The following is a 20,580-nucleotide window of genomic DNA, read 5'->3' as shown; positions in this document are numbered from 1 at the left end:
CATCACTTAGTTGCAAATAATTTTATTACTGTTTCAGATGTACTATAAAGACTACAAAGGCTCAAGCCATTTGATATCTGAAAATCTCAGGCTTTGGAATTAGAAATCAGAATGGCTGAAATTAGGCTTGTAAATATGATGTTTTCATTAAAGGTTTTCTGATAAAACTACAACATTTTATCTAGAATAGACCCTACCTGGCAAAGTCTTAAAGCAATAATGATTTGTTTGGGGACGCAGAAGGTGACTGTTAGTGGAGATGCAATGTTTCTGAGATGCAAATAATTAAGTGAAGTGTGTTCCTTCTTTGATAAGCAACCCAACTCAGAGATAAACTTGTGATGGATTCATTCACAGCTCCGTCTGTAAATCTTATCTCCACTGAGATGTTACAGCAAATGGCATTATTCTTGCATTATGCCAGAGCTCATACCTTTCTGCTATGAGTCAGTATTTTAAACTAAAAGCCTAAGAATATTTACAAAGTGGAGAAGATTGGGTATGCTACCCCAACCCCCTAAACAAAGGTTTGTCTCACATGTAAACATGTAAAGCCCTTGGTCTTTGCATACAGAATACATTCTCACTGTTCTTCCCAAACACCCACCAGACCCCTGACACCTCACACTACCAAGCTTTGGTAGTGGCAAGGACAACATGATTATTCAGAGGAACAGAAGGGGCATAACAACAAAAGAAATCTAAGTTTGTTATTTTTTTTTGAGGGGGCAAGGAATCGAAGAGAAACATTTAGATTAGCCATAGGTATCCTCTCTGTATTTGTTTGTTTGTTTTAATGGTTTTGGTTTTTGTTTTGTCTTGTTTTTGGTACCAGGGATTGAACTTGGGTCCTTGTGCTTTCGAGACAGGCAGCGTAACCACTGAGCTAAATCCCTGGCCCTGTTTTAATGTTTTTAATGAACAAATTAGAAAGGTGCTATGGGAAAGTGTCAACCAGAGGGCTTGCCATTAATAAGGTGGGCAAGCTTCACATCACAGAATATGTACATCTTCTTATCGCAAGTAAAAAACTGCAGCCCAAGGAGAAACTACTTCAGCTGTATTTTTTAATTACACAGAATGTCATTTCTCTCTACAAACTGTTTTCTGTTTAATTTTTATGTTGTACTGGATACAGATTTATCTACAAACATTTAGATGTTTATAGATAAATATATATTATTCCCTTATGAATCACTGGACACTATTATAACATTCTTTCCCTCTTAAGATCTATTTGGTATGAACAACTTTCCTCACTTTTCTTCTATCTGAACCTCTCCTTCATCATACACCTATTTAAAGAAAAAGAAGTAGACTATGATTATAACTCTCAAATAGTCAACAATTATTTAGTGGTCATCCACAACCCACTGGCATGGTTCTAGCCACTTTGGTAATAAGAGAATTCCATTCATTCTCCTTAAAATAAATTACAACATAAAGAAAAATTAAACTGAAAGGTAAGTCATTTATCTTGCTGGCTCTCTACTTGCTAGATTTTAAAGAACCATCAGAATATAACAGCAGATGAGCATTCTCATTCTATTCATGGAATCAGAGGCTAAATGGGATTTTAGAGGAGAGATCACAAAAACACTTGGAGTGGACTCTGAAGAAGTGCTAAAATCAGTAAGGAAAACTTCAATAAAAAGATGAGGTGGGGGTTTTTTCTGACCCAGAAATGGGCACATGCCAAGGCTTGATTCTGGAAGTTCAGTGGGGTACATAACAGAGACTTAACAGCTGCCCTTACTAAAACATCAACTCTTCCTTTGAGTCCAGCAATGTCTGAAGGGTAAATAAAAACAAGATAAAAGCCTGGTATTTTTGCCTTTGTATTTCATCTATCTCCTTTGCTACCTTAAACTTTGGGTCAGATTCCTGCTCAACACCACATATAAACATGCTAATCATATTGGCCCTAAATATTACCCAATATTAGCCCTAAATTTACCTAATCTCTCTCCTTCACCTTCAAGGCTGAAAAAAGAAAGAATACGGTAGCTTCAAAATTTACAGGAACTTCATGGTCAACAAAATGTCAACCACAGGTATTTACAACATCCTGTTCCAGACCACTTGAGAGATACCTAAAAGTTTCTAGTCATTTCTCTAAACCTAAAGGACCCAGTCCTGGCTCTCTGGCTCTAGCTCTAGCTCTCTTTGAATCATTTCTACTCTCCAGTTTATCTCAAGTTCTAGGAACAGTGAGTCTTGCATTTCCTCCCTTATTTAACCTCCAAACTATTGTGAGAACCTCGAAAATAGATCTTTGGTCACCAGCTTCTCTGTTCTCCCTGGTGCAGGCACCATGAGAATAAATTTCTTTCCTGCTTCACCATCACTTTTGGAGTCTGGTCTGTTGGACTCCTCCCCCCAAGAGCCAGGCCTTGGCACTTGAGCACTTGGAGAGAGGAGATTAATCTCTCCTGGTGGAAAGGAGTCAGGCTCCAGTGGGAAGGGAGAGTCAAGGTGAAGTAGCCCTAGGAAGTCCATACTAAGCTGAGATCTAATGCACTAATGCATAGGCAAATAATCCACTATTCACTCCACACTTCCTCGGGTTCCTCTCTGTGCCAAAGCCAACAGAAGAGCTGATGCCACAGAAAGAGGTAGACAGGCATGGCCCCAGACCACATGGAGAAGCCTCCAAGTCTAAAGGGCCCAATTTAGAATTCTGTCCAAGTTTACAGTCTGTAGATTCAACCTGAAGTATTTACTGGATTTGTATAAGTCCTCTGATGTTTTGCAGAATTTAACATTGGTGTTTGATTCTCACAAAGTATGTTTAGAAAGGTAATTCTTTTGACATAATTGTAAGTAATAAAATTGGCAGGGAAGAGATATTTCTAGATGTCAGAGTAAATTTAAGTAGACAGGGACCTGATTAGATTAAGTTGAAAGGTGGCTTTATAATTGATTGTTTGGAAGTAGAAAACTCCGAGTTAGAAGAACCTCAATTAAGATTTTGTACTATAAGATAATCTTGTGTCCCCAGACTACAGATTGGTTGCTCTATGGGGTTCAGACCTTATTTAATTCAAATATTTGTTTTCCCAATAATAATGGTGAAACACAAATGGTCAAAAATGTAACGAAAGCCATACAGTTGGCAAATCCTGGGCTAGAAACAATATATACTAATTCATATCACATCCCCCTCCACCACCACTTTATTATACTAGAGATTTCAAAGCATGCCGCATTCTCTATTACAGTGTATTCAGAACCAGAGAAGTATTTACCCTATGATCTTGGTTCCCACAATCAAGATCATTGGCACCTATCTTTACAAATGAAAGCAAGGCATTATAATGTGATAATAAGCAAATGCAAAGTGTGGTTATCATAATTAGTCATAATCCTAGATTCTAGCAGGTTCAAATTGAGTCATTTTATACTATTTGTGACACAAGGAAAATAATAAAGATTTAGGTGGACAGCAAATCTAAATCTATAGTGGTCATAGGTCTGTACCAATTAACTATATGCTCAGTCACTTGAACATATTTATGAATCTGGTTATTTCCTTTAAAAAAATTCCCCAAAACATTTATGCCAGTAGAGTAGGATTCAGTCAAAAATCTAAGCTTTGTAAGAGGCCATAAACACTTTTTTCCAGTGGTGTCAAATGTATTTGAGTACAGTATGAACTAGAGAAATACACACACACACACACACACACATACACCCCAACAAAACACTACACATTGCATATAATTTAAGGAAACTCCTACATCATTTGAAGTTTCTCTTTGGAAACTGAATGTTGTGTGTACATTCCTGATCCATCTGCTAATATCTCAACAGCTGTTCAAGATATTAGACAACAAGTTAATGCCACATCAGATCCTGAAGCCCCCTGGACCTTTTCCTTAACCTTTTTGTGGGAGGCTATTACTAGTTCCTCCTGGTGGAAAGGATTGTTGGCTATACCCATAGCAATCCTGCTGACAATCCTGCTGACCTTAACATTTGACCCATGTATTCTTAACTGGTACCTATCGAGGGCCTTTAGATAGACCCTCTGTAGAATAACTAACTGCTGATCACAACTATGATGCTCTCTAGCTGGAAGTAGCCAGAACAGTTTTCACCCCTTGCCCCCTCATGGCTGGTAGGGGTACTTCTTCAGAGGGGGTAATACTGCAGATAGGTAAGTTAATTAGATATCTTTTTTTTTGTTTCTCTGTTTTTTTTGGTTCCGGGGATCGAACTTGGGACCTTGTGCTTGCGAGGCAGGTGCCAGAACCACTGAGCTAAATTCCTGGCCCTAGTTAATTAGATCTCTTGTAGGCAGTTAGACAGGGCCACCCCAGGAGGAGCCAACAGAGAGGACAGTCAAAGAGCCAATTTGGAGAACAATCAAGACACATCCACTAAAGCCCAACATTATAAAAGAAGATAAATTACTACACCCTCATGCTTCCCCTGGGGAAGCGGTAATTGATATTCTAAATAGGTATCAAACACCTAAATGGAGGGGCCAAGATCTTACTCAGCCTTTCCAGGAAATATCCCTGGCCCACCCTTACTAAAAATCCTTGTAAGTTTGCTACGTGACTTGCTCCCCCATTTGATCCCCATTTAATCAATATTACCTGGGTGACTGTACTTGCAATCTTATTCGTTAGTTATGGTTTTGCCCCACTTTAAACCTGCCTCACCTCATGGCTTTGCTCCATAAATATCCCTTGGGAAATACAGTCCCAGGCAACCCACTTTCCAGTCCCTCTTCTGTCTCTCTTAGGCAGAAGCTATCTTTCTCCCATTAAATTTTTCCTACTCTTAACCTCCGTTGTTCCTAGAATTCATTCTTTGATTTTAGAGAACACCTACTTGCCTTTTGGATATCTAGCAGGTTTGGAAGTTACATCTTTTCTCGTATATCAATTTTATACTGTTTGTGACACAAGGAAAATAATAAAGATTTAGGTGGACAGCAAATCTAAATCTATAGTGGTCATAGGTCTGTACCAATTGCCTATATGTTCAGTCACTTGAAGGTATTTATGAATCTGGTTATTTCCTTAAAAAAAATTCCCCAAAACATTTATGCCAGCAGAGTCAAAAATTCAGTCAAAAATCTAAGCTTTGTAAGAGGTCATACAATTTTTTCCAGTGGTGTCAAATGTGCTTGAGTACAGTATGAACTAGAGAAATAGAAACACACACACACACACACACACACACGCACACACACACACACACAACAAAACACTACACATTGCATATAATTTAAAGAAGCTCCTACATTATTTGAAGTTTCTGTTTGGACTCACCCTTAGTTAAGAAGACTGGTTTGGTCCAATCAGTTACTTCTACAGATCAGCATATTTGTTTCAACATTAAGTACAGAGGATGGATCACATCTGGTATTTAGGGAGGTCTAAGCCAGAAAAGGAAAGGTTCTAGACATCTCTATGTTAATTTCAGGTCCACTGCCTTTGACAGACTGGTCAAGTTAATTTAGACCTTTGACTCTGAAGAGTCTCCTGTGTAAAGAAGGAAATGACCATAGTAATAATAATAAATTCCTACCTTTATTGAATACTTTGTTGGTGCTGAGCAAATTATATATATTTTTTTCAATTACTACTAACAATATTTGTTGTGGATATGAATAAGCTTTTTTTTGGTACCAGGGATGAACTCAGGTCTTTGCGCTTGCGCAGCGAACCACTGAGCTAAATCCCCGGCCCTGAATCAGCTTTTTACAGATAAGAAAAACAATGATTAAAAATGGAAACATACCTCAATTCCTACAGTAAAAGGGGATCTGGCATTTGCACTATCTTCTTATGCCCTTCTCTAAGATATACTAAGCATTGCTTGTCAAAAATAAGACAGCTGCTTTGCGTCCCGCCTCTCTCCCTACTCCCCTCGCTACCACTACATAGCCGGTGTGGAGGCCCCTAAAGTACAAATATCCCCAAGGCCCTGGCGTATCCTGAGAGGTTTTGTCTTTTCTTGCTCCGCCCAGTCCTAAGGCGCTCTTTTCATTTTTTTTGTCAGAAATCTGGACTAGCCACTAGGTGCTCCCCAACTCGCCTTCTTAGGCCGCTGGCATTCTTTCCCTCCCACCTCCCTGAATTGTGACGGGAGGGGGAGGAGGACGTTAGAGCGCGTGCGTAGGGAAGCCGCTTTCCATCCGGGTCCTTGTCTGTTCGATGCCGCAGGTCGGTAGGCGAGAAACGGCGGCTCACTGAAGGAACTGGTTCTGTTGCTGCTGTGGGCCAAGCGGGAAAGACACCCCATATTGAGCAGTCGGGACCATAGCCGGAGCCTGAGGACACTTCTCTGTCGTCATAGTAAGTTTTACATGTGGCACCCATCAAAGATGAGGCTGAGAACACGAAAAGCTTCTCCGCAGTCCAATCCAATCCAAACACAGCGCACTGCCAGAGCCAAAAGGAAATATTCAGAGGTTGATGATAGCCTGCCTTCACGAGGAGAAAAACCACCGAAGAATAAGACTGGCTTACTGTCTTCAATTAAAAAATTCATTAAAGGAAGAACACCCAAGAAAAAGAGAGAAAATCCTTCGAAAGGAAGAAGAATTGAACATGATATAGATAATTTGATCACATCGACACCAAGAGCAGGAGAAAAGCCTAACAAACAGATATCTCGAGTAAGACGGAAAAGTCAAGTAAATGGAGAAGCTGGTAGTTATGAAATGACAAATCAGCATGTAAAACAAAATGGAAAATTAGAAGATAATCCCTCCTCTGGCAGTCCTCCAAGGACAACGTTGTTGGGGACCGTATCTTCTCCTGTCTTCAACTTTTTTTCACCAGCAAATAAAAATGAAACATCAGGATCAGATTCCCAAGGACAAGCTGTGGAAGCTGAAGAGATAGTAAAACAACTTGATATGGAACGAGTGGATGAGATCACTACCAGTACTTCTACATCAACTAATGGAGCAGCTTACTCAAATCAAGCAGTTCAAGTGAGGCCATCAATAAACAATGGTTTAGAAGAAGCAGAGGCAACAGTTAATCGTGATATCCCTCACCTTACAGCACCAGTAACTCCAGAGAGTGATTATTCATCAATCCATGCAGAGGTCACCTATGAAGAAGACTGGGAAATATTTGACCCCTATAATTTCATCAAACATGTTCCACCACTGACAGAACAACAACTAAATAGGAAACCTGCTCTTCCACTGAAAACAAGAGCCAAAACAAAATTCTCCCTAGTTTTAGATCTGGATGAAACACTAGTGCACTGTAGTCTAAATGAGCTAGAAGATGCAGCACATACTTTTCCAGTCCTTTTCCAAGGTGTCATATATCAGGTTTATGTGAGATTAAGACCATTCTTCAGGGAATTCCTGGAACGTATGTCTAAGATGTATGAGATCATTGTTTTTACTGCTGCTAAGAAGGTGTATGCAGAAAAGTTACTGAATATACTAGACCCTAAAAAGCAACTGGTCAGGCACCGGCTTTTTCAGGAACACTGTGTTTGTGTTCAAGGAAACTATATAAAGGACTTAAATATCCTCGGAAGGGATCTTTCAAAAACCATAATAATTGACAACTCACCACAAGCCTTTGCATATCAGCTTTCTAATGGAATCCCTATAGAAAGCTGGTTTATGGATAAAAATGACAATGAACTTCTAAAATTGATTCCATTTCTGGAGAAGCTTGTAGAACTGAATGAAGATGTCCGACCTCACATCAGAGACAGATTTCGCTTGCATGATTTGCTGCCTCCAGATTAAAAGACTTGTCGAAACACTGAAGGGGAAGAAAGTGCAGGACCCTTTTAGACTAAGACAAAAACATTGCCATTACTGTTGAAATTTTGCACCCTGTCTTGCTTTTCTCATCTTTGGTGCCCAATAATAATCAAGGGTTACAGAAAGAGACTATTTCAGATTGCATAAATATAGTAGGTAGGCTAAAACAGAAGTCTTTAGAAATAGTGCAACTCCAGTGAAATTTTTTTATGTACAGTACATCTGCATTTTATAAATAATTCTGTTTGCCACCAGCAGTTTGACCTGTAGTTACACAGGATTTTATGATAGTAACAGAGATGAAAATGGACTTTTATTTTCTGTTTGGTGTTCTAAGTGGGTTTGTAGCCACTTTTCTGTTACTTTACAATTCTCATTTCAACAGGAATGGCCAGTAAAAGTTGTTTTTTTTTTTCTCTTAAGGTTTATAACCTTCCTACGTTTTTGACTTGTATTAGATTAGAATTTCATTATGCATTCCTTTTAGTTGAGGCACTTCAGAGTTTTCTGGAAATAGTCAATTTTTAGTTTTTATTGTATGTTTGAATGGCCGTTTTCCTGCTTTGTCTGCCTGCATATTGTATATTTATTTAAAACTATTCTCTACTTTTAGTCCATGTAAGTTTCATTTAGAAAGACATGCATTTATGTTTTGTTTCTGTAATAGTCTACTGTGGGTGAAATCTTTTCAAAAATCAGGAGACTGGGTAGATAAGATGTGAATGACTGATATTCAAAAGATTTAAACCATTTTTTTGGTGTGTGTTTTCAAATGGTAATATCTTGCAATGGCATACAGATTTAATGGATAAAGGTATACCTCAGACTTCACTGTGCTCACCAGTCTTTGAGGAGAATGAGTTAGTCACCTGTTGGGCTTGATTTAGGTATTGCTGCCTTTGATTTTCTCCAGGAATGAAGTATTCAGCACAGTGATTCAGTATTTTTAATTACTTTGCATGGGCTGGTAGTATGTACCTCTGTCATGCTCTCAGTTACAATCAATTTAAAATTCTGTGTAACAGCTTGGTACCTAACAGTAGGTATGCATAATCCTGTGGCACAGTACACTCCCAAGCCACCAATGCAGTTAATATGCTCTCATAGTGGTTTTCTATGCTATATGAAAATGGTCTTCAAGCCTTGGTTCTATAATGCAGCTACCACAAGAGGTTGATATTTTTATAGTGGGATGTAATCTCCTTTTCGGGAGGCTTTTTATAGAAGGTAGAATTTGTAAAAGTATGCTTTGCCTCTCAACTGCATTAACATGCCACAGGCTCAGACTCTGTGTAAAGGATGTCAAAGAACGGCACTTTTTCTAAAGAGAAGTTTGATATTTTGTATGCTTGTTAAGAAAGTACAGTATTGGAAATTAAAGGTGGACAACTGATAAAGGAGTATGTCAATTAATTTTTTATGTATATTACCTGTTTACTTGTACAACTTATTGTAGAAATTACAAGCAGCTTCATTTTCAAATGAATCCTTAAAATAAGGAAATCTTTTTAGGAAAACATTTAATTTTTGTATTTTTGATTTTAAAGGCATGAGTTATGTCAGTTTTCAGTGTATTAATGAAGATTTTAACTTTTCATCAGGTTGAGTGTTTTCTTACTATATTATCTGTTGTGTGTGGAGTTAGCATATTGTGTCACTGAACTGTTTAAAAATCTAGCATGTAGACCAAGCCTGTTTTGTGGAAAATCCCTATTCATTAAAAAATAATCGTGGCAGATTTTCTGCAAAAAAAAAAAAAATCATTTGCAATTCAGAAACTGATTTTTTTTTTTTAATTTAAAGAAAGGTATTTTGCTTGCAGGAAAAAATACAGATTCATTTTAATGAGAATCTTTGAAATGTATTTGTCTTTAGGGCATCTGGACATCTTTATGCTGTTTGTCTTATTTCTTTCTTGAAATAAAATAAGTTACCTTTAAAAAAAGAAAATAAGACAGCCTCATTTGTCTGTCCCATGTTAAAAAAGCTTTCAGAGTACTACAGAACCCAGGTTTTGACTTGGTCCAAGTAAACATTGTTTTGTAATTCTGGAAAACAGAAGGAAGCAGAAATGAGGACTATGAACAAGAGGATAACATTGGTATCTGATTCTGATATGGAATATATGTTGTAAGGTACACTATTTTATAAAGTGGTTTAAAATCAACTGCACAGGAATTTCAGTAATATTTTCCTCTAATCTGTTCAGAGAAAGAACAATGAACTAACTTCAAGGAGAACAATCTGGCTTTTCAGATGACCTTTCTGAAATGCTTATCAAAATGTCTTAATGTCTAAAATAAATAATTATACCACCACAGCAGTTCCAGGTCTGGGCTGCTTCCTGAATGTAGCCCCAAATAAAGGTCTTGAAGACACTTTCAAATATGCTAATTAGCTGAGTGGATTTGTGTGTCTTTTAAATTATATAGCATTTTAGAGCCAATCTGCTTCAGAGTAAGCTACCAAGACAAACTCAAGTCTGATCAGATTCTGCAGGGTGATGAATTTTTAGATCCATTGTGGATCAATGTGCAACTTGAAAGATTAAGCTCTAAATGGCCACACTTTTTGAGACTTTGACAAAAATGCTACACACTATTTCTTTAAAACCTCTCTGAAAACAATGTGATATTTTCTCAAAGCCAAAGTGTAGAACTACAGCTTCCTATTTCCCCAGCCCTACTATTATGACTTCCAAAGGAACAGCGTTGGGTTGATTGCTCATCAGGCTAAATTCTGGCCAAGTTTATTATAAAAACCCTAGTTAGATCTAGAAAAACTGTAAAATCCCATTAATCTATCAAATCCTTTTGAGGTGTAGGCTGTATGTGCAATAAAATGTGCTAGACCATGGTGTGCCTATGGGATGGGATATTTTCATCTCATTAGTAGCAGCATTTAAAAACTGTGCACCCCTTGGGTTGAAATGTCAAGTTTGAACCTGCTGCATGCATCTGGCTGTGCAGACACCTGAGCAAGCCTGAACAGAGTGCAAATAGGAGGATTAGTATTTCTGAGTCTAAGCTGTGCAGAGGTACCCAGCTGGATGTCTCAATTTACACACAAAAGGCCATGGGATCCTTTGAGGAAAAAGGTAAGGTAGAAAAAAGAGCAAAAAAATTTCCTTTTCATTTGGTCTTCTGATTCATGCATTCAGTAATTCAACAAAGAATAATTACTAAACATCAACTAAGATTCAGACACTGAGCTAGGTACACAGTGATGAACAATAAACATGCGTTTCTAGTTTCTAGTCATCATGAAATTTTAAAAACCTGTGGGATAGGGGCCGGGGATTTAGCTCGGTGGTTCCGCAGCCTGCCTGGAAAGCAGAAGGTCCCGAGTTCGATCCTCAGTACAAAAAAAACACAAAAAAACCTGTGGGTTAAACAAAAACAAAACCATGAACTTCAGCCTATTTCCAAGTTCATTGAATTTAGATAAATGGTTTATCTTTTCATTCCCCAGTGGAATAGTAGAGTAGCTTACATTGTAGGTACTCAATACACTTACAGGAAATGGAGGTTTTTAAAAGTATATAATATTAGCTTTAAAGTAGTGGTAATAACTGTCATTTATTGAACGTTTACTATGAAACAAATACTGATTACTTAACAACTAATTCTTTAAAAACAACGTAAAAGAAGATACTCAAAAATGTCTCTCACATGGAACCTGCAGACCACCTAATACTGCCATATAATATATTCATTTACCATAAGAAATTGACTGAATGAACAGATTTGATCTTAAGGAAGGTATGCTGAGTTCTCTGGCCCCTTCTACATGCCTATGTTAAGAGAGGACATATGCAGTACCTGAAAGACCTTCTAACGTGTTTTTTGATGGATGCATTGTGTAAAAAGGAGTGGTTTTCAAACTTTACTGAAAATCAGAATCTCCTGGACTATTACAACTGAAATGAACTGTTTTCACTGGCAGAGATTCTGCCAGTCCTGGGTGGGACTGGAAACTCGCACGTCTAACAAGTCCCCAGGTAAGGCTAACAGTCTAGAGACAGGAAGGAGGACTGGGAAGAGGTAGTTCTCAAGTCTAAAAGAAACACTAAAGACATAAAGAATCTGTTAGAGTGGTTATCAGATGATAGAAGGAAAGGAAGATCTTTGACTAGGAATCCCACTATCTTGTAATTTCTATTTTGTAAAAAAATAAAAACCAACCTAAACAATAAAATTATAGACTCACCCAGAGAAAGGAAGTCGGCCAAAATTCTGAAAGCATCTTAAAACTGGGAGATTCTTTTATCATCCCAGTTTGGTAAATAAATAAATGGAGAGTTGTGGAGATTATGGAGCACGCCCTTGTCAGAGAGCAAGGAAGCCAAGACCTGACCCAGGTCTCTGGGTACATAAGAGTATTTACCTATTTGAAAGGATTCTGCCCCTGCCTGCTCTAAATGGCTTCATTTTTGGGGGTGTGTGTGTGTGTGTGTGTGTGTGTGTGTGTGTGTGTGTTTGATACTAGCAAATGCTTATTGGGAACCTACTATGTACAGGTATTAATCATGTTTATGTTAACTCATTTAAAGGTAAAAACAATTCTAAGAAGTGGGTATCCTAGAATCCCAACTATCTACATAAGGACATCAAATATTAAATAAATTTCCAGAGATCTAATAAGAGAGGGAGGGGAACAGAAAGAGATGAGACAAAGACAGAGAGAGCCTCGAAACCAATTATACTTCACAGCTACTACCTTGATTTTTTAAATTTTTCCTAATTGTAGCTACTTCTCATCATTTGACCAAATTAGTGTATGTCTGGATCCTTATTCGAATTCTCTTTTTACAGAATTAGGTCCTCTGAATCAAATTTAATATGCAAATGAAATATCCCTGAACATCAAGAGTTCTGCTGTTGAACATCAATTATTATGGAAAGGTATGAAGAATTCTACCACATTGAAACTGTGGATAACAGCTGCATTACCGATGATTAACATCTACATGAGAGTTTCAGTTACTATGAAATAAAATGTATTCTTACTTTTTTTTTTCCATTCTCAAAATGAACTGAACCTGAATGAATTATCTTGAATTTATACTTTCCATGACAGCTTTTTGGAGTTAAATTAATTAAATATTATGATCTGAGGAAGAAATCATTTTCTTGAGATAACTGACCAGGCAGTTGAGTTAATTTCCTAAGAAAACCAAGGGCAATCTGCTGTGACATAGGTAAACTTTTTTACGCTATAGGTTTCTTCCTTGCAGTGCCCACAGCTGTCATGAAAATCCATGTATAAGTTCTGAAGCCATTTTCCCTTCTCTAGCCACATGAACAGAATGAGTCATGTATTTACAATTTTCCTGCCACCTAAGGGCAAACAAAAAGCTGCTGCTGGTCTGCACTGGGAGAGGGATAACACTGGTTCACAAGGAGATGGTTACATTTAACAAAAAAGAAAAAAGAAAGGATAAAAAACTGACTCAATTCCAATCAGACACAGACACATACGGTCTGTGCAGAAAAATCTGGGCTAGAGTCTTTAAGCTCTGCTCCTTGAGGTCTCAGGCACCTGGTTTCCTGGTGGGTAGAGAGCACTGCTTTTTCCCCTAGACCCCTGTAAACTATTGCTCTCCTCACTCTGAGGCTAACTCCAAGGAACTGTCTATTCGATGTTTCATTTTTCTGCTACATTTATCTGTCTAATTTTCTGAGGGAGCCCACCATGAGCAATGAGCTCCAGAGACACATTTTACTTTCTTTTGTCATCTCATCTGGTCCTTTTCCTTTTCCCTTTTTTTTTCTTTCCTGTCTGTCTTTCCTTCCTTCCATCTCTCTGCCACTCCCCCTTGCCCTGCTTTTTCTTTTTTTGCCCTCAATATTGAGGATGGAACCTTACAGTGAGTTACATCCCCAGTCCTTAAAGCAAACAAACAAACAAATATACAACAACAACAAAAAACACTTTATTTTTTTTGAGACAGCGTTTCCCTAATTTTCCCAGGCTGGGCTAGAATTTGTAATCCTCCTGCCTCTGCCTCCCAGAGTACTAGGATTACAGGCTCGCATCACCACTCCCAACTGTTTTCATATTTGATGCATACCTTCCCCAACAGAAATCAGGTGCACTCTTACTTAAACAAATTTGCCCAAGAGTCCTCTTACTCTGTCCCAGGTAATGACAGCACGAAATCATCTAGGACTCCCCAGTTAAAACCTATCCTTGTGAATTCTTGGGATTCTGTTTAAACCACCTGCTGAGATGGCTCCCTAGAATCCATGGGGAATTCCTACTCTTATCATCATCACACAAATCCTCCTTCCCTGAGGGGAAATGGCTGAGGGGGGCAGAGAGAGAAATGTGAAGAAATTAAAGACCTTTAATGGATTAAAAACAAAAAGCTATTGTGCTCTCCAAGGTACACATTTGTTTAGCTACATTTGCTCAAAAGTATTCTCAAGCCTCAAAATTTAATCAACTGTAAAATAATTTTTGGGTTTTTTTGGGGGGTGTTCACTGGAGAGACATGCTGTTATTGACTGTTTAACAACAATTATCTACCAGGTAATTGCAATGTAAACTAAGAAGTATGACAGAACGTGAAGTTTACAAATCAAATGTCTAGAGTATTTTGAAAAGCACTTTGGCTACATTTAAAAATCTAAGTAAATAATCCAACAGACATGAGAGTTATTATTTTGGGGCAGGAGTCAGACAAGGGAAAGTTAAATTTTTTTTCTATTGGATGTGGTGACACATGCCTGAAACCCCAGCACTCAGGAGAACTACACAGTGGGACCTTGTCTCAAAAAAAAAAAAAATGTTCTGAAATATTCTTGACAGCAATTAATTTCACAGGGGGATACATGTTTCCTAAATCCCAAGAAAACATTTCTTTTTTAAACTATACAACAAGATGTACTATTTAAAGAGAAATTTTTCCACTAGAATTTATAATGATCTGAGCTGTGGAAGAAATATAATTAAATTGCTTCTTTACTATCTCTTTTAATAAGGTAATTTAATTGTACTTTTCCCTAACCCACAGATAATTTAGTTATTTTCCAGGCTCAACAAGAATTACAGAAATAGTCTTAAGTTCTATCTATAGGAATATTATTAGAGATTATTGATGAGGAATTAAATTGTTCTAGACTAATAATGTGCTCTTTTTTATATTATAAATGCAGATCAAAACTTAGAGGAGGAAAAAAAAAACTTAGAGGAGGCTCATAGTGTTTGATTTCAATGCTGGCAATAATACTTCTTTGATGGTCAGATCAAGGAAACATGGGTTTTCTTGTGTATTTTGCCTAAGGAATGCCTTAAAAATGAAAGTAAGTCAGAAAAGAAAGTAACAGGATTAAGAAGGGTTAAAAGCTTATCATCTTGCAAAAATATCATTATGTTTCAAGGCAAATGATGCAAAGAAATAAAACAAATAATGTCTACCTTGCAGAAATGACTTCCTGTTCACAGCCCAATCCTCTAAATCTCACACTTAATTAAACTGTATTTCCATTTTAAGTTGCTGTGTTATATACTATGTTGACATGTGATCCTTTCAAAGAATTTTTAAAGTTCAGTAAGGAAGCAATTATTAATCGCTAAGAATTAAGACCTTTTTTGGCAAAAATGTCCTTTTTATTTTGGAGAAAAATACTAATTTACTATATCTTCTTCAAGGTTGAAAGTTTGAATTTATTATTTATATAATGAAATGATGAGGAACTGACAAGCAATATCTTCATAATGAGAATTATTACTACTATTCTGTAATTTTTATAAATCTTTCTCTAAAACAGTTTGGGAGAAAACATTGCGGATAAAAGATAAAACTAAGCCAGAAAGAAAATGAAGAGCAGATAAGCACTAATACTTTAATTATTTGAAGGTGAGAAGAGAAATATCACAAAGAAGAGCTAACTCTGAAGTTAAGGTTATAAGTTAAATCAAATTTTAAAGGACCTTGATATGAAGCTCTGATCAGTTTCAGAGGATTAATTAGTAATGTAATTACATATATAGCTGCTGATGACTTACAGCTTAGAGGCTCTACATTAATGAATCATAATGAAAAATTAACTTTAATTAAATATTTAATTTACCAAATTGAAAGGTAGTTGTGACACTAGATTTTGAATGCATGCATTATATATACACTCTTGGATTCCCCAAATCCAACACAGTGTCAGCCCTTTTAAGAACTTAACACAAGTAAGATTACCTGACATTTCTTACCTGACAATATAAGTCTTAAAACACAATTAAATAAATCATTCATTAATTCAGTAAACAGTTTGTGAGCATGTCCTCTGTGCTGGGTCTTGTGAAAAGTTTGAGGAATGCAAAAATGAAACAGTAAACTCTGACTTTTAGAATACCTTATTAGAAACTGCTCCCCATTCCACATAATTCTAGGTACCTGATAATAATAGTATGACTGAGTTCTCATGAATTATAGATTTCTTAGCGGAGAAAACATGCTGACATAACAAATTTGTGTGAAATCTGGAAATGAATAATAAAGAATAATTCTAAAATTTCCTAAATTACCACATTTCCAAAGACGTACAGTAATTTAATCTACATTGATGCTCTATTTAGATAACCAGATGTTACCAACCTTAACGCTGCAGAGTTGATTTTGACCTCTGGTTCTACCATACTTTCCACGTGGAGCACAAGCCAGGCAGCACGTCTCACTTTGGAGCCAGTCACACACTTAGCTCCAAATCTTCCAGAGCCCTGATCACAGCTCACTTCCTATTCTTTTGATTATCATCTACCAATGTGGGTTTGTCTTTGTCTCCAGAGAACAATTTCCTGTCAACACTTTTGGCCATGTAAGCCATGTTTTCCCCTGGCATCTTTTTCCATTTTTCCCTCCAATGATCTCAATCCTACTTAGATACTTGGACATAGTTTTCTTTTTCTCAGACCACCAAAGTGAAGTTTTTCACACCCTCTCTTGATTTTGTTTTGTTTTTGCGGTACCAAGGATTGAATCCAGGGCCTTCACACTGCAATAGATCCTGAGCCCTTTTTTATTTTGAGACAGGGTTTCACCAAGTTGCTAAGTTCTCTACACTTGGCTCAAACTTGTGATCCTCATGCCTTAGCCTTCCAAACTTCTGGGACTATAGGCCTGGGCCGCCATGCCTGGCTGCCCCTCTGTTGTTCATTCATCACATCCTGCACAGGACCACTTACAATCCCTCTGTGCCATGTATCATTCACTGTCCACATCCTACATTGTCTGTGGTAGGACCCGTCTCTAGACTTCTGTGTACCATCCTTGAATGTATGACACAGCAGGGATAAAAAGAAACTCTTTTGTCAAATGATATGTTAATTTTTGAAACATGATGGATTTTAAGGTGCATTCTCAAGATTTAAGCATAACAAGTATAGTTTTAGTCATACATTTCATCAAAAATTATAATCTGAATATTAAATATTTATCAGTAGTGTACAGGCTAAATCTCAACCAGAAAATCAAATTAGTCCTATCAGTTTCAGATTATTCTAAAACAATATTAAATAGAAATCTACTGATGTTTTTTCTTCAGGATATATTTCCAGTTTAATTCTAAATAGAAAGAAACTCCTATTCTATATTATGTTTATATATTTATCAATTCATCATTTAAAATGCCCTACTCTTGTATGTTAGATATTTTAAAAAGTGAAAAAAGTAAAGTTCTATATTGTCCAGTAGATAACTCTGATTTATCACTATAAATGACTTTCAATTTTTTCATTTAAATAGGCTCTAAAGTGACAGAAATGAACACTCTCTCTATCTATCTATATATATATATATCAAGTAGAACTTCATAAATATGAGTAAATTAGTGATTACATGAAATAATCATTAATTCACTTTAGGAAAGATATGGGGGAAATATATATCAATGTTAACACAGACATTTTAAGGATGACTGTCAATACTTTTTCTAATTCTGAAATACAGTTTATTTATTGGTTGCTAGAGAGAGTAGAAGAAAGGAAAACACAGAGAGGTGTTTTAAAACATGCTGCGGAGTCGCAGAATTTTTCAGGATTAATAGTGTAAAGAATTTCCAAGTATAGAAGGATTTCTTAAGGCAGAGATGCCACATTCAATTCCTTTACTCATCCATCAGTCAACATATATTAAAGTCATTATATTCTGATTGCTACAGAATTACAGTATTTTAAAAGTCTAATACATAATATTCTTATACAGTGAACAGCTCCATCTTTTCTAACAGACCCATGCCATGTTTATAAATTTTAATCTTGTAAGAGTAACTCATTTTCACTGTAGAGAATTTTAAAAAAAGAAAGCATAACAAAAATATTTCTTTAGAAAAAAGTAAAAGATTACTAAAAGATTAAGTATGCTGGGCTGGGGATTTAGCTCAGTAGCACTGTGCCTGCCTCACATGCGCAAGGTCCTGAATTTGATCCCCAGTGCCAGAAAAAAAAAAAATGTTAGATTCACCATTCACTACCTATGAGTCTTGACTAAATTAATTAGTCTATGTCTCAGTTTCATGATATATGGGAATATATGAGAAAATTATTGTGACTATCAAATGCCATAACATTTTAAAACATTAAGAATGGTGCTTGGAAAAACAAAGAATGGTGCTTGGCACATAATGTTCTATACAAATTATTGTTAAATAAAGTCAATTGTCTCTAGAATAACAAAACAAAACCTAGTATCCAAAATCCCTGCTATAGAACAGAATCCATGTGCTCTAAGGCAAATTTATAATTTTAAGATGTATCAATCGATTATTAGGTTTCTAGAAATCCATTAAAATAAAATCTCCAAGATGATGATAATGAACTCATTTCAGATGTGGTAATTCAGGCAGTTTTGCGGCAGCAGAGCACATAGGTTCTGGGTTGACTGAATTGGGTGGGATGTTTTATGCTTTCAATTATCATAAGCTCCACTTTAAAGAACTTGCAAAAATGCTCAGCAATGTCCATATTCTAGAATATTTTTGGCATTACAAATACAGATTGCTTAATAAACTGCAAAAGATTGAGTAATTTTTCACACAACACCCAGACCGCAGCTGTTGGATCATTATGAATTACTTCAGAAAGTCCATATTGTACATGACAAAAAAAAAAAAAAACCTCACATGTATTTTTCTGTATTTATTGCCAAGGACTGGACCCTGGAGATTTATGATGCTCTACAAGAAACAATGCTGACCTGGCATGTGCCTCTAGAAGGAAGTGACCTCAGAATCCCCTGAATGAAATAAACTGCTATTAACTATGATAGCCAACCTTAACTCCATCCCAACCTATTGGTTTGTGACCTGTTTTTTAAATTCCTTAATTTAATTTATAATAAAGTTTCCCAAGGACAGATGATTAGTCTTTTATGTGGTTCCTAGTACCCAACATAGTGTTTTGGCACATTACTCATGCATAAAAAGTACTTGTGAAGTTAGCAGAAAAAATGACTCCAACTGACGTCATCAACAAAGCCTATTTTGAATTGTACCGTAAAGTATTCTGCAAAGAATGACTTTCTTGTCTTAGTTCAAATGCCACTCTGATTTCTAGCTTTCACTTATTCATTTTTTGTAAGAAATAGTTAATTCTACCTCGTTTTTCTTAGTACAGCATCTCAGTTTAAGCTTAACAAGAAAATATTGTTATATCAATTCCATGTCAGGCACAACATATTCTAGATTTATTCTTCACAATTCCATTGTAAATAGAGGGGTTTTTTTCTATCTTGGTTTTATATATGAGGAAACTAAGGCATTTAGTGTACCATTGGGCACAAAGGGAGAAATGACATCAGGATTTTTTTCTTACACATTCACTTTGATATCTTCTCATTTTAAAGTATTCTTTTTGAGAATAACATTTGATATGTGATATAATGTAATCATAAAAGAAATGTTGTATTTTCACCTCCAAATGAAATGGTAGTAATGATACATAACATTTCATTTCCTTTTATTTTTTCAGAGAAGTGATGTTCTCCTTCCTTCTACTTCTGCAGAAGAAGGCTTAGTCACAGAAAGAAAAAAAGGCCTTTATATCATTAAGAGAAAGAAGTTGAATCTCATTCCATTTCCAGTGAGGCTCTGCCAGACTTACCATTGACACATTATTAATTTTGATTTTATCCGTCTACTAAGAGGCCTGAAAATTATTTACATTTTCAAAAATAATTTTGGGAAATGAAAATTTGTGTGTACCAAGGAAAAGTCATATCAAACACGTCCTGCATCCTATGAAAACATGTAATTGTAAGAAATTATAAAATGGGTGAATTTAAGATTGAAACTATTAGAACCACAAATATTAAATGTTAGAAAGGCCATATCAGCTGTTCACATTTTTTTTTAAAGAAGTTATAGGTTACGGTGTAGAAAATCTTTGTACTAGAGCTTTTTGTGTCCAACAGTCTGTTTTAAACTACTAACTCCTCCAGTAATACCTAGGATTCTCCCAAGACAAATTTTCAGTTTCTTTGTTGTTAAGAGTACAACATATAAATCAACTTAATTTCCTGTTAATTGGGCTAAATTTTCTTGGCATCATTAAACTAAAATTTAATTACATAAAACTAAGGGGTCATACTATTTCACTATATAGAAATATATGAAGAGTTCACATTATATTTTTCAAATATAAAACAAACAAAACACCTAGCTATCCATAAACCCTATACTGTTAATATACTCTGATAATTAGATAACCCCTAACAAGATATGACATATGTTTATGATGAGTTCCTCGATAAGTGCTATTATTATTGTTACTGCTACTGTATAATCAAATCTCCATTCGAAAACCTAGCATTTTCCCCCAGTTTGCAA

At 36.2% G+C, this 20,580-nt stretch overlaps 1 protein-coding gene and 1 pseudogene across 48 annotated transcripts in view; one reads left to right on the top strand and one right to left on the bottom strand.

Annotated features, from left to right (window-relative positions):
• Nrxn1 (neurexin 1) overlaps positions 1 to 20,580 on the bottom strand; it is a 1,121,547-nt gene that overhangs the window by 941,593 nt on the left and 159,374 nt on the right. The window lies entirely within an intron of this gene.
• Positions 4,210 to 9,156, top strand: LOC101712799 (CTD small phosphatase-like protein 2 pseudogene; annotated as a pseudogene). The gene has a single exon (XR_015452982.1). The product of XR_015452982.1 is annotated as a CTD small phosphatase-like protein 2 pseudogene (transcript).

This window comes from Heterocephalus glaber, unplaced genomic scaffold (genome assembly GCF_053883595.1).
Source record: "Heterocephalus glaber isolate CG9 unplaced genomic scaffold, H.glaber_assembly_v1.0 deba00001457, whole genome shotgun sequence".
NCBI lineage: Eukaryota > Metazoa > Chordata > Mammalia > Rodentia > Bathyergidae > Heterocephalus > Heterocephalus glaber.
Note: the sequence above shows the minus strand (reverse complement) of the source record. Positions and strands in the feature narration are given on the sequence as shown.